The sequence below is a fragment of the Microcebus murinus genome, chromosome 10 (assembly GCF_040939455.1).
Source record: "Microcebus murinus isolate Inina chromosome 10, M.murinus_Inina_mat1.0, whole genome shotgun sequence".
NCBI classification, from domain to species: Eukaryota; Metazoa; Chordata; class Mammalia; order Primates; family Cheirogaleidae; genus Microcebus; species Microcebus murinus.
In genome coordinates this window covers 85,776,832-85,792,190 of record NC_134113.1, presented here as the reverse complement: position 1 = coordinate 85,792,190, position 15,359 = coordinate 85,776,832, and the positions used below count along the sequence as shown (strand labels likewise).

Sequence of the window (15,359 nt, the reverse complement as noted above, 5' to 3'; positions counted from 1 at the left end):
CGTGCATGTGTCTGAAAGCGTTTCTGTTTTCAGTGGCTCTGCATTCCTATCTTTGTGTGTATCTGGAAGTCAGAGCTTCTGAATGCGGACCCCAATAGGGCAGTATTCCATATGAAACTGATTTATCGACGCAATCATTCCTGGCTCCTTACCTTGGTAATCGGTTTCATCTGCAAGGGGAAAAAAAGAATAAATGAGAATCAAGGGAAATGCATGCTGTCCTGTGTTCTAAGTGCACATGTTAAACTACATGTTGGAAAGACTATCATGAACTTTATATTGGTAGGAAATGAACTCCTATCCGTTTTGACAGATGCTCTGGTTCATACAGAGAAGTATTTTGTAAGGCTCACACACAATCCATTGAAGATTATCACATTAAACCATATTTACTTCAGAGGTCTGTAATAATTACATATGCACTTGAAAATCCCCAGGACTTTGTCTGCTGTGTCACAGATTTATACTCAAACATTTTCATTTGATGTGCAAAGTGAGAAGTACTCTTTAGTGGCAAGACAATTATCTGATTCTACTAATAAATGACTGCACAAGTAGTCATTTTTAATTGAACAATTATAGGATATTGCACTGTCAGTTGATTATAGAAGTCATTTCATAAATGTCAAAAATCTCTTTAAATGAATTATGAAGCTCCAAAATAACTCCGGCAATCAGCCAGCAATAACACAATAATCTGTTTACCCTGTTGTCAGCTGAACTCTTACCATTTCGTTGAGGGGAAGAGGCTAAGAGGAAAAGCAGAGCACAGTGTAGGGAGCCCTTTTTTAAGGATTATGCTTAGCTTGAGCTGAAGCAACCACCTAAGCTTTGATTAGCGCAGATTTTGAGTGTTCTCAAGAGCTTGGCTATGTATAAAATGTATTACTAAATCAAAATCCTCCTGTGAAGACAGACATTACACACATATATGTGTCTGCTATACATTGAATATTCTCAAGATAAGTTGTTCCTTGAGTCCTGTGATAGAAATTGGGGGTCTGAACCAATGATTACCAGGACTCTGCCCTTCCCAGCCCTTGGACTTGGCTCACTCGCCACTTCAGTCCTTTCTTCCAATCATACTAAGTTGAATCTTGTAACTATTTCTTTAACATCCATCAAATTTTATTTTTAAAACACACCCAGAGGAAGTGTCATTCTTCATATCACATAACAGCTAAAATGCTGCCCTGCTGTTTTTAGTTTCTCCTACTTTGCTATTGGCATGGAATAAGTGTGGACGCAAATCTAGATATACTAATATTACATTTTCAGCTGGTAAGAGTGAAACCGGAGATTAATTTTCACTTAAAGAGCAGTTGCATTGATAACAGAATAAAAGTTTCTAAGATTTAATAGGCAGTTTTATCATAAAATATTTTTATTTAACATGGCATACATATCCTTACAAAATATATTCTAATTTTTGAAATCAGGTTTTTGTTATTTAATACACAATTTTTGATATGGCATATTTCATATTTATTGCTTTCCACTTAATAGCACTCTTTAATATATTAACCATGCATGTATTTTTCTATTGTTTTCCAACAAAGTGAGTTAGATGCAAAAAATGTCAATGTTTGTTTTCAGATAAAAATATCATTTATAAATTTCTTTGTGGGATAAGTCTTTATAATACGAGAAATAAAACTGTGATTTGCTATTTCATCAGTTTGGGATTATTTAGTTTAAGTTCTTTTGAGTGGAATCCACTCACTAATTTTACCTCAGAGCAATTAGAGTAATCTTAATTTTGCTTTCCCTCACTTAACATATATGGAAGGCACAAGGTAATGCCTCCTTTGTTGTTTTCAGATAGTACATTGATCAGTGGATGGTAATACAGCAGACAAATTTCTTAATCTCTAAATATTCCTTTGAGTTGCCTTCCTTAGCAGGTCTTTTATGCTGTGTATTCCCAAATCTGTAAAAGAACCAAAAAGATTCTATCATAAACCAACTGATAATACATAAAGAAAACACTAAGAGCCGAGAATGGAAAATTACTCAGAAACCTATAAAACTTGTCTACAATACTTACGGATAGGATTGGATGACATCCTTATTTCTGAGAAGACTAGATCAGACCACCTGTGGTCCTTATCACATTTACTGCTGGCAGTGTAAGCAGAGAAAACTCAAAGGAGCAAAGAAAAACCTCTGTAAGGCCTATATGTTGTCTTGAGAGAGCTGAAGGAAGAAGAGAAAAACAAAAAACATGTAGTGTACGGTAGTTAGAACTGACTCAAAACTGAATGGCTTTGCTAGTGACAAGGGTCATGACCTTAGATGACATGTTACTCATCTGACCTGTTCTTACATTTTATCCAATGTTATATAAAATGACTATTGCCTCTGAGACACCTTTTGAAATTGGTTGCTTCAATAGTTCTTGCAAGGTTTATACAAACTTAGATGAAAAACATCACACCTAAAGTATATTCCTATTTACCCATAATAAAAGAGGGATATTCTACTAACTGTTACAATACCACATCATTTTTCTCCATTTTCAAAGAAATAAAATATATTAATATGGGATTTTATTGAATCTGAAAACATCATTGTTAGATATACTATTACTTTATATATCCCTAAGAAGGGAAAAAGGCTGCTACTTAATCACATCAGTTGTACCATATCTCAAATAAAAGATGTTACGATCTGAAAAATTGTAGCCCTTTGTTTCCCTGAAATGAGACAGCATAAAAATTACATAAAATATTGATGATATAAAAGTCATTTAAGTCTTTGGGAATGCATTAAAGTCAACATTATCACCAGAAAAATTTCAAAATTGAGCACAAAATGAAGTTTATATACATTTTTGTAATAAGTAATAACTTTGCAAATAAACTTTGATATTCTCTAAATTATGTTTCTGGTCTCAAATTATAAACTCTATTTTCCCTTACTGCCATTGGGCAACTAAACATTACAAACACACACATACTTATGCAAACAGACTTATATATACTTATATACATATAAGTATATAATATAAATATATATAAATGCAAATATATATACTTTGCCACAGATTTTTAAACTAAAATTGAATGAAACAAACCAAGAGTTAATACTTAGCTTAATAAATCTTTATTGATAAATAATTTGCAGAAATAAGAATAGAAAGTTATTGGCACACATAGTAATTAGAAGACAAAATTGAAACAAGTGAATTTCTAATATAAATAATATTTGTCTGATTTTCTTCTTTACAAGATTTCTTTTCTTTGGTATTTTCCCCCTCCATCTCCACCTCCTCTCATATAGTACTCTCAAATAGGGACCAAATTTATGCTTATTTATGTCACTATTATATTTCTAGACATGCCAATGAAGGAAGAAACATTTTAAGGCCTGGAATGTAATAATAAAAATGTTTAAAAATAAGTAAAATCACATAGAGTGTTTCCTTACAGTTTTGGCATTAAAATATCATTTGGGGATTCAGGAAACAGACTGATGCAATCAAATGGTTACTATCTAACCCTTTCCCTAATCTTTTAAGGGCTGAAGAAAATGTATATATAGAAAAAGTTATTAAGAAGAAATAGCTAGGATAGATGGGATTTTCAAGCATTTGTAAGGAGCTAAAATGCAATGAATTGTGTATTATAGGCAATGTTTGGAGAGCCTTCTGCATTATTTAAAGCTACCATAAAATATTTTCTCTCTAAAAGCCCATTTTTCAATATATTAGTCATAAAATTGAAGAATAATTAAGACGATTGGGCTGGTTGGTTTTCAACTTTTGAATGTTTAGAAACTCAGGTGTACCATAGTCTGTCTTTCCAAGACATTTTAAAAGGGAACAATGAAAACGCAAAAACAAACACAAAGAGAAGATTTGATACATTCAAAGAACGGGTCCAAACTGGGAAATGAGTAGGCTTTGCCTTTCTTTACTTTCCGTCTTCACTTTTTATGACCTTCTTCCCAGATTTTCTGTTCTCTGTTCCCTTTCTCTGGCCGTACCGGGCTCTCTGTTTTGGGGTGATGCCACCTTCGTCTCATCTCGTGGTACCTCCTGTTCTTCACTATTTTTCCCATTATGTATCATACTCTGTGTCCTAGATCCTGTGTTTTTTTAAAGCTTTCATTAAATGATTAAAGACTATTAGTAAAATAATTTAAGAAAATATATGAGTATGAATTAATATGTTACTCTTACAACGAGTTTAGCATTTTGACAGGGGATCTAAGAGACTATGTGTTTTATCTCAAACAGGGACAAACAAGTGGTTGGATAACTGTGTCCTCAAACCAATCCCATAATATTTATCAATCTATAGAGAAATTTCCGTATTCTAGTTTCTACCATAAGCACCATTTCAGGATTTCCACTTTTCTCCTGCACATTTTCATGGGTCATCTTGAGTGCCTTGGCATTTCAAGTTTAACATATTCATAAATAAGCTCATGCATTCTCTTGCTCCCAAAATCTTTTCCTCCTTTTGTGGATGATTAATTTCTTAATTAAGGGAACTGTTGCCTGCTCTGTCAGCTTTGTCCTCTACTCACTCTCCTCCAGCTCCCACTCACTTTTGGCTAAGTCTTGTAGAATTGTCTTGGAATTATATCTTGAGTCTGGCTCCTTCAATCTGCTGCCACTGCTGCTGACTTCATAGAGGCAAGGAATTTCTCTTAATAGATTATTGTACATATCTTCTAAATTTTGCCTATAACAAGTTTTTCCCTCACTGTCTGATGGACTCATATCCTTTAATCTGTCACTGTATATACCTTTTATAAATACCAATCTTATATATCGCCCTTGTTTGTAAATTAGGCTTCTCATTATTTTTATTATGAAGTCTAATTATTGAAGCATGGAGTTAAAAACAAAACAAAACAAAGTGCTCATATCCAGACTTAAACACAAATAAAAAGTGATCGCCGACTGGATTTTGCAATGAGGTAGTTGTTAGTGACCTTAGAGCAGTAAGTTTCAATAAAGAATGAGACAAGTTAGCTGACTAGAGACATCAGCTGCCAGATTGTAACAGAAAGAAGGAAAAGTTTTAGATGAAAAAGAAAAATAAACCAAACAAACATAGATCAGGTTTAATTCTGAGGGAAAGTCCCAGAACCTACCAAAGATTCCATGGGAAGAAGTTGTGGAACAGAAAAAGAAGGAAGATATCAGTGGAGATCAACCCCCAAGAGGCTTGGAGCCTGTTGAAAAGGGTAGGTGGGGTGCCTTTTTCCTCCATCACATCTCTAGTAGTCAGCAGGCTCCCGAGCTACTGAAGAGCCTTTCTACCCTCATAATCCCCAAAGCAGCTGCCACCAGTGAGCTTCTTGAGGACAAAGCACCAGGCTGCAAGGTCCCTTGGGATCACTTCTCATCACCACAGACCCAAACCAAGATGGCGGACACCATACTGTTTCTCCATGCCTTGTGTGCTTTTGTCCTGCCTAAGTTGTCATCTCATTTGTTCTCACACAAACATTTCTCAGCTCCGGCCTAGACTGTGGGAGCCACAGGAGCCAGTGGGACCTGGGATTTCTGTGTGACCCCAGAGCCTGGACATTCTGAGTGGGCTGCCTTCTGAAGAAAGGGACAGAGACAACCAGAGTGCCAGCTTTCCTCCATCTAGACTCTTTTCCTTCCCTGCCCCTCCCTCCCATGACTGCCAATAGAAATGAGCTGGGGGTCTCAGAAGTGGCTGCTTCCCCTCTATTGGTGTGTACACCATACTTAGGCTTCCAAAGAGAGTGGGGCTCAAACTTTTCTTCTTAAAAACCTGCAGCAGACTAAGGGATATTCAGACTGTGATCTCCCTGTTCACCAGCCCTCCCCATTGCTGCTTGCCTGTCTTCTCCCTCAGAGCAGGGTACACCCCATAGTGGAGGGACATCAAAACTGCCTGAGCACTCCATTGGCAATTTGCAATCATTACACTTCTTCCTGGCATAATCAAGGATTGATTTTGAAGGCCCAGAGCCTGGCCCACAGGCCAAATCCTGTACTCCCAGGACTCCATTATGTTGCTTGCAGGAACAGAGGGGAGATTTGTGAACTAATCTTGGGAGTTGAGACAGCCTCATGGGCAGAACTGAAAAGAGAGCGCAGTGTGGATCACAGCTGCATCATACTCATGGAGCACCATTCCCCCACAGAAAAGCCATGCTTTCATCACAAACTGTGATCCTGGACAGGGAAACTCCCACCTCACAGCACAATTGTGAAAAATTTCAGCTGGTTTGAGCTTCTGCCTGCAGGCAGATGCTCGAAGGAGACCGCAGAGCAGGAGATGGGGAAGAAGAGAAAAACCTGTTCCTGACAGCCAAATTGTGCATCTCAGACTGCCACATACCATAAGCAGATTTTCTGGCTTGGTGGGGCCACTTCAGTGCTTCACTGGTGGCTTTCCCCAACAGATTGGGAATAGAACTTTGACCCCTGCCAAGACAGCTACCTTAATGGCTTTTGTGGAACCTGAGGGCAGGCTCACCCAACCCAGCTCCACCCAGCCTCACTCTCTCACCTGCCTCTGCTGTGATGGAGAATCAGGACTCACTTGGAAGTTTCAGGGCCTTACCAACCACCTGGGGCATTCAAGTGCTTATCCTTAGGGGCTAGAGCCAGTTTCAGGTCCCAAAAACAACACTGCAGCTGGTTCTTTCCATCAAGCACCACCCACCGGCAAGGAGGTCAATTTGTACAGCCATTTACAACATGTACTAAGTCAGTCATACAGTGTGGTTGATGCTTACCTGTAAGTACCACCTACTGTCCCAGAGGTTGAAATGGGTGCACCAATGTAATTCATAATGTTAAGAAGTCCAGTGGGCTGGGGAAAGAGAAAGGATCTCAAAGACCTGCATCCTCTCTTATCAACAAAGTATAGAGAATCTGCCCACACACATAGCTCACCACTACTACAGACAGCAAACAACTAGTAACTAAGAAAACCACCACACTGAGGATACCTATAACCAAGGCCTCCATAGAGAACCTAGATGGCCATCAAACCACCCACAAACAAAGCCAAAGGTTCTTACCCAACATAACCTACAGATACACTCTTACAAGTGAATGGGGAAAGTCCCCTCTAAACAGAAGAAAATCTGAAAATAAGAAGCAACAGCTGTTCCAGATGAAAAGGAATCAGTGCAAGATCTCCAGAAGTATGAAAAATCAGAGGGAAAGGACACCTCCAAAGGGCACACCTGTTCCCTAGCAAAGGATCTCAACCAAAATAAAAATATTGAAACGACAGATAAAGAATTCCAAATATGGATTGTAAGGAAACTCAATGAAATCCAATATAAAAATGGAAAACCAACTCAAAGAATCCAGAAAACCATTCAGAAAATGAATGAAAAATTCCCAAATGAGATAAATATGTTATATATATATATATATATATATATATATATATATATATATATATATATAAAATAGAACTTCTGGAGATAAATAATTCATTTAAGGGAATAAAAACACAGTGGCAATCTTTAATAATAGATTAGACCATGGAGAAGAAAGAATTTCAGAGCTCGAAGACAACTCTTTCAAATTAATTCACTCAAAAATAAAGAACAAAGTATTAAGAGTAATGAGCAAAGCCTACAAAAAAATGTGGAATTAAATGGCCAAATAAGAATCATAGGCATCCCAGAGGGTGAAGAAGAAAATGCACAAGGGCTAGAAAACCTATTTGAGTGAATAATTGAGGAAAACTTCTCTGGTATTGCTAGATATTTACACATCCAGGTACAAGAAGCTCAACGAATACCTGGGATGTTCATTGCAATGAGGAAATCACCAATACATATAGTCATCAGACTGGCCAAAGTCAACACAAAGGAGGGACTCCTGTGAACTGTGAGTCAAAAACATCAAATAACCTACAAAGGAAAACTCATTAGACTAACTGCAGTCTTCTCAACTGAGACCTTACAAGCCATAAAGGATGGGGACCCCCTCTTTAGTCTTCTTAAGCAGAACTGCCCACCTACACTTTTGTATCCTGAAAAACTAAGTTTCAAATATGTGAGAGAAATAAAGACTTTTCTAGACAAACACTGATGAAATTTTTCAAGACAACCTGCCCTACAGGAAATACTCAGAACTGCATTATATCAGCACAACTGTCACCTACTAGCATAAAACAAATCAAAAGTTAAAGCTCAGCGCTTACAAAAAAAAAAAAAAATCACAAGAGTGTAAGCAAAGTAATAAGGTACTACCCAACATGATGAATAGAATAGCATCCCAGGTATCATCCTATCAATTAACATGAACAGTCTGAATGTCCCACTGAAGAGAGATAGGCTGCCTTAATGAAGGAAAAAGATACAACCCAAGTATCTGCTGTCTCCAGGAAACACATCTAATCCACAAGGACTCATACAGACTTGAAGGTGAAGGAATAGAAAAGAAAGTCCATGTAAATGGAAACAAAATGAAAGCAGGTGTAGCCATTCTCATATCAGATAAAATTGATTTTGAATAAACAACAGAAAAGAAAGACAAAGATGATTATTATGTAATGGTAAAGGGAGCAATTCAATAAGAAGATATAACAATTCTAATTATTTAAGCACCTAACACAGGAACACACAGATTGATAAAGCGAATTCTACTAGACCTAGGCAAAGAGATAAATAGCAGCATCATACTTGCCAGGAATTTCAACACCCCACTGAGAGAGCTGGACTGGTGATCTAAGAAGAAAATAAATAAACACTGGACTTAAATGGGACTCCAGAACAATGGGCCTAACCAACATCTACAGAAAATTTTACCCCAAAACTACTGAATATACATTCTTTTCAGCAACACATTGGACATTCTCTGAGATTAATCATGCCTGAGGCCACAAAACGTGTCTCAACAAATTCAAAAGCAAAAATCATATAATGTATCTTCTCAGACCACAGTGGAATAAAACTAGAAATTAATTCCAGGAGAAACACTCAATTCTACACAAAGTCATGGAAATTAAACAATCTGCTACTGAATGATTATTGGGTCAATAATGAAATTAAGATGGAAATCACAAGATTCCTCAAACTGAATAACCAAGGAAACACAAGCTACCAAAATTTGTGGGATTTATCAAAGGCTTTCCTAGGGAGAAAATTCATAGCCTTAAATGCCTACATCACAAAATTGATAAACCTCTTGCTAGATTAACAAGCAAAAGAAAAGAGAGGATCCAGGTAAGCTCAATCAGAAATGAAAAAGGAGATGTTACAGCTGATACCACAGAGATGCAAAATATCATCTGTTGATAATATTGGTATCATCTGTGTGGATTGTTCCCCTGGTGTCCTAGTTCCCAGTGTACTGATACCAAGTCAGGCCAATGATGGAGTGATCACAAAACAGAGCAATTATACACAGTTTATCACATAAAAGAACAAAATGAGAGTAAGGAAGGAAGCTATGCAAAGTGAAAGTACATCCCAGAGAGGATGGAATGGATCAGTCTCCATGAGTAGAGAAAACCTACCTAACAGATACAATGAACATTATTTGGGTGATGGGCACACTTATAGCCCTGACTCAAGCATTACAAAAGCAATCCATGTAACCAAAAACATTTTTACCCCTGAATATTTTGAAATAAAAAGAAAGTTTCAATAGAATGTGGAGCAGATGTCATTATGCAGTGGGTTGAGGAGTCAATCCAAACATAAAAGGGAAATCAAGGAATGCTAATTCCTCTCCCAAGGAACTTGCCTCAAGTATTAATAAAAGCCTGGCAGCCTAGTTCCAGGGAGCAAGGGAGATGTGCAACGTTTGGGGGATGGTCATGCTTAAAGCTCCGACTCGAGGGAGGAGGGGGCATGAGCAATATATGTAACCTTAACAGTTGTACCACTATAATATGCTAAAATTAAAAACACAAAGAAAGACTACATCTAAACAACCTATAAAATGGCACACCTGTGTCAATGCCCTAATTGTTTAGAAGACTACCTTTCCAGTATATTTTATCTCCTGCCATTCAAAGAAATATCTATCACATAAAAGCAATCACTATAACTCATAGGAAGAAATTTAATTAACAAAAATATCAAAATAACATAAATAAATTAGTATTAAGCATGTAGGCAGTCAACAATATTGAGATTTCCTGAAGACATATCAGTCTTTAAAATCGTGTTCACCTCATCAATGTCCCCACTAATGATGGGAAAAATCATCCTCATTACCTTAACAATGGTCTTAGTTACTTTTGCCTTTCCCAGTGTAAACATGCTCTCCTGACTTTCCTATCACTCTGCTGAATAATTGACAGTAACGTGGGTCTCAAGTGAAGGGTGAGATATGGGGGTATGTTGCCTAGCTACATGCATAATCTGGTATATATGCTCACTCACTTCTATGGCCTCTGCTGGCCTGAAGTACATGTGTACCACAGAGTAAGTAGAGAAAACTTGCTGTAGACCCATCTCAGTGACTTTTTCTTTCCTTCCTTCCTCCCTCCCTTCCTTCCTCCCTACCTCCATCCCTGCTTTTCTTTCTTCTTTCTTTCTTTCTTTCTTTCTTTCTTTCTTTCTTTCTTTCTTTCTTTCTTTCTTTCTTTCTTTCTTTCTTTCTTTCTTTCTTTTCTTTCTTTCTTCTTTCTTCTTTCTTTCTTTCTTTCTTTCTTTCTTCTTTCTCATTCTTTCTCTCTCTCTTTCTTTCTTTTCTTTCTCTCTTTTTTTATTTCTTCTTTTCTTTTCTTTCCTTCTTTTCTCTTTCTTTATTCCTTCCTTCCTTTCCTTTTCCCTCCCTCCCTCCCTCCCTCCATTCCTTCCTTCCTTCCTGTTATTCTTTCTTTTTTCTTTTATGTTTTTCTTTTTTTCTTTTTATAACTTCCTTATAGGAGTCTTTATATGTCTAGGAAGGAAAACTATTCTCTGGGAATCACTCTCCCAAAGAAAAAGACCTAATAAACTATAATGTATTTATTCTGCATTACTTCAAACAGAGTAATATAGGTTTATCACCTTTATATTCTAATATAAGGTTATGTGCTTTTTTATCATCTATAGCTGAAGATTGCAGGAAACTGGTGGAGAGAAGAATGACCTTCTCAAAGAAGTGCACAAGAGGAACCAGAGCATTGCACAGTAAATAAAAGATCAACAAGAAATAAGGAATAAACTGGAAATTTTGTGGTCAGTTAGGTGGCTGTGACAGTGAGAAGAATGGAAATCAAGAAGGAATTTATTGAAAGAAGCCATACCACATTCTCAATATTAATAGGTTCAAAACCAAAGCAAATGACAATATGACAATAGTTTTGCACATTGATGTTAAAACAGAAACACTAAAGCGAAGACTCATATTGTATGTGTTTAAAATCTATAAAAATTTAAAAATCAATGAAACTAAATATTGACATACATTTTAATTAAAAATGTGTGAATATATTGCAAAGTCTCAAGAAACAATGTAAAGATATAAAAATATAAGTGGTAAACATATATTATCATTATATCATAAACTTCTGGCAAACTCTGAGCCTGCTGCTGCTTTGCCTCCAATCCCCTCCTCTGAGTGATGCTCTCAGAGCTGCCACATGCATATTGCTGGTCACTTTCACCTTCAGCCCTGTGTAAGTCCTCTTGAGCTTCTTGAGGAGAGCATCCAGTCTCACCACCTCTGCGCAGCCTCATTCCGTAGTCCCTGCCTTAGAATTTGGTAATTTATATTTTACAATTATCAACGTGGAAAGGTGATGGCCCTGTCCTGGGTTCAATTTTTGGTGTGATTATTCTCTACATTTCTAATAGCATCAGGGAATTTTTCTCCCCAGATCCAAGCTCAACCTTTAATTGAATGAGAGAAGGGGAGCAAAATGAGGATGAGGGAATGGTAGTAGAAGGAAATGAATACTAAGAAGGAGTTAGGAGGGTATGGAAAGAAGGTGTTTTGAGAATGAGAAGGGGAAAAGTGTAGAGAGAGGAAGCTGAAGCAAGAAGGGTGAATAAAACTGTTGCTCTATCACTAATTGTCTGGAGTAACATATTGCACGTGAACACGCCCAACTTGTACATATTGGCATTTCAATATTTTAAGATGACACATCTTATTAGAGTATTGAAAGGTAGTAATGCAATCAATCACTAGTTACAAGATATTAAGGCAGAAATTTCAAAAATGCCAAAGATTATCTGAGGTTTTAGGCTTTAAGAACACATGTGAGAATATAATATTTGCTGATTTGAAGGCTAGAGAAGATTTAATGCTTTGGGCCAATGTGTATCTTGAGAATTTTTTTACAATCAAAGGATAGTTTAAAATAACAGTGAATATTTCCATGTGATGATGATTTTATAAAACAATTTCCCTATAATGAGAGAAGGAGGGAGAGAGAAAAAGTGGAGAAGAGACATTGTACAAGAGCAGGAGCACATGGTTAATTGGCATTCACATTCCTGAGCAAACTTGTAAATAGTACCATTCTCACAGGAATTAAATCAGTTGCACTGTGGGCAACTTTAGATTCAAAGGTGCCACAGTTCCTCATTCTGTGTTGATGGAACTGAACGTCATTAACCTTTTCACTTGCACTAACAAAGACAAGTGAAGACAAGATGTGCTATGACTCCTGCACATCTATGTTTTGTTTTTTGCCCAAGGCCCTCTACAATTATCCCACACTTCAGAACTAATTTCTCTACATGTTTACCTGTATTGTTTTTGCACTATTTCTGCAATACTACAATCTCATTAGCTATTTTTTTTTTTGCAAAAAGAGGAAGAACATAGAAGAAATAATTATTCGGTGATATAATATTGAACAAATCTTTGTGTTTTTTGCAAATAAGTGGGTGAGGACTCAAAATAAATATTTTTTCCTGTTTCAGTCTTATAAATAAGATAACACTCTACTGCTTAAAGCATACATGCTGACTGTTCTTCTCCTAGTCCTGAATTAAAAAATCAGACTTTTTATTTTTAGGTTAGGACAAAAAGGAAAGAGAAACCCAATTGGAACATAGAAAGTGATTAAATGTTTTCAATAATAAAAGTCTTAGTGCTTAAATTGCTTAAATTATTTCTTGCTTTTAAAATTAAAAATACATTTGTGTATATATGTGCACAAAAATACATATACATATGCACCTTATATGATTATATTTTTGCTTTGTTTTACAAGCGTGAAGTAGAGCAAACAATGATTTAGCACCAATAATCTGCCATTTTATGTATGGAAATAAATACATGCCTTTTTTGTATCTAACAAATAATTGGATCATTGCAGAGGGATAGAAATTTGCATTTAAGGGGTCCCATAATATGTGATTCTCTTGACTGTTATGATAAAGGATTACCCACATAACTTTAGTGAAAAATATTAATATTAACTGTATAAGTGCAGCAACTTTGGTTACAGTTGTCATTTTCCTTGACCATAAGCAAGTTTGATAGTAGCCAACAGTATGCTTCTACAAAAAATAACACAGCCTAGATAAAAATTAATGTCAGTGTTCAAATTTCAGTAAAAGGAGTTGAACATCATATTCAAATAATGTATTTTAAAAGGGGCATTGTCTGACTCTACTGCACACTGGGAAAGACAGCTTATAAAATGTGGCATTTGGTAAGTGCCTTAAATGTGGTAAATTTGTGAGAATGAGATGTGTTTATCTGGAAGAAGAAAGAATCTAGTAGAAGACAGGTTAACTGTCTTCAGGTATTTGAAGTGTTGTCATATAAACCAAACAGATGAGGAGCATGAGTTGTATGTGGACTTAATAAATGGAAGAATTTATTAAGAATAGATAGGTTTCACATAGAATGTAGTATCTCAAAATGGAGACATTAAAACACAACATGAATGATCATTTGTCCTAGGTGTACTGAAATTATTATTTTTAAAATTTTTTTGCATGAAGGTTGTCCTACATGGCCTCCAGGATCACCACCAACTCTAAATATTATGAGTTCCTTTCCTGCTATCATTCCAGTCATGAGAATTCTACTAAAGAATGTATAGAGCTTCTGCAATATAGGTAATAGTTCTTCTTTGTAAGTGTGGTAAAATTCGGGTGTGAAATCATCTGGACCAGGACTTTTCTTTTTAGGGAGATTTTTAATTGCTATTTCTATTTCAGCTCTTGAGATTGGTCTGTTCAGGAAATCTATTTCCTCCTGGTTGAGCCTAGGGAGGCTGTGTGTTTCTAGAAATTTGTCCATTTCCTCCACATTCTCTAGTTTGTGTGCATAAAGATTTTTGTAGTATTCATAAATTGTATCTTGTATCTCTTTGGGATCAGTTGTGATATCTCCTTTTTTGTTCCTGATGGAGCTTATTAGAGATTTCTCTTTTCTGCTTTTCATTAGCTTAGCCAATGGCGTGTCAATTTTGTTTATTTTTTCTATCTTGCAGAAACTATTCCACAACATCGAGAAGAACGGAAATCTCCCCGACACCTTTTATGAAGCGAATATTACTCTGATACCAAAACCAGGAAAGGATAAAACAAAAAAAAACTACAGACCAATACCCTAATGAATATAGATGCAAAAATTTTCAACAAAATCTTAGCTAATTGAATCCAGACGCTTATCCAAAAAATAATCCATCATGACCAAGTGGGGTTCAACCCAGGGATGCAGGGATGGTTCAACATACGTAAATCTATAAATCCAATTCACCACATAAACAGAAGCAAAAACAAAGACCACATGATTCTTTCAATAGATGCAGAAAAAGCTTTTGACAAAATTCAACACCTTTTCATGATACAAAAAACACTTAATAAAATAGGCATAGAAGGAACATACCTAAAAATGATACAAGCCATATATGACAGACCCATAGCCAACATCATACTGAATGGGGGAAAATTGAAAGCATTCCCACTTAGAACTGGAACCAGACAAGGCTGCCCACTATCTCCACTTCTATTCAACATAGTGCTGGAAGTCCTGGCTACAGCAATCAGACAGGAAAATGGAATTAAAGGTATCCAAATAGGGGCAGAAGAGATCAAACTTTCACTATTTGCTGATGATATGATATTATATCTAGAAAACCCCAAAGATTCAACCCAGAAACTCCTGGAACTGATCAATGAATTTAGTAAAGTCTCAGGATACAAAATCAATACACAGAAATCAGAGGCATTCATATACGCCAACAACAATAAAATTGAGAACCAAATCAAAGACTCAATTCCCTTCACAATAGCAACAAAGAAATTAAAGTACCTAGGAATATACTTAACCAAGGACGTAAAAGACCTCTACAGGGAGAAATATGAAACACTGAGGAAGGAAATAGCAGAGGATGTAAACAGATGGAAATCCATACCATGCTCCTGGATTGGCAGACTCAACATCATCAAAATGTCTATACTACCCAAACTGATCTACAGATTCAATGCAA

At 36.3% G+C, this 15,359-nt stretch overlaps 1 long non-coding RNA gene across 1 annotated transcript in view; it reads right to left on the bottom strand.

The window, feature by feature from the left end:
• Positions 1 to 1,411: 1,411 nt before the first annotated feature.
• Positions 1,412 to 15,359, bottom strand: part of LOC105877386 (uncharacterized) — a 54,745-nt gene continuing 40,797 nt past the window's right edge. Inside the window, exons 4-5 of the long non-coding RNA XR_001156944.3 lie at positions 2,048 to 2,196; positions 1,412 to 1,930 (exon numbers count right to left, since the gene is read on the bottom strand). This is a non-coding gene — a long non-coding RNA (uncharacterized LOC105877386). The remainder of the gene's footprint in view (positions 1,931 to 2,047; positions 2,197 to 15,359) is intronic.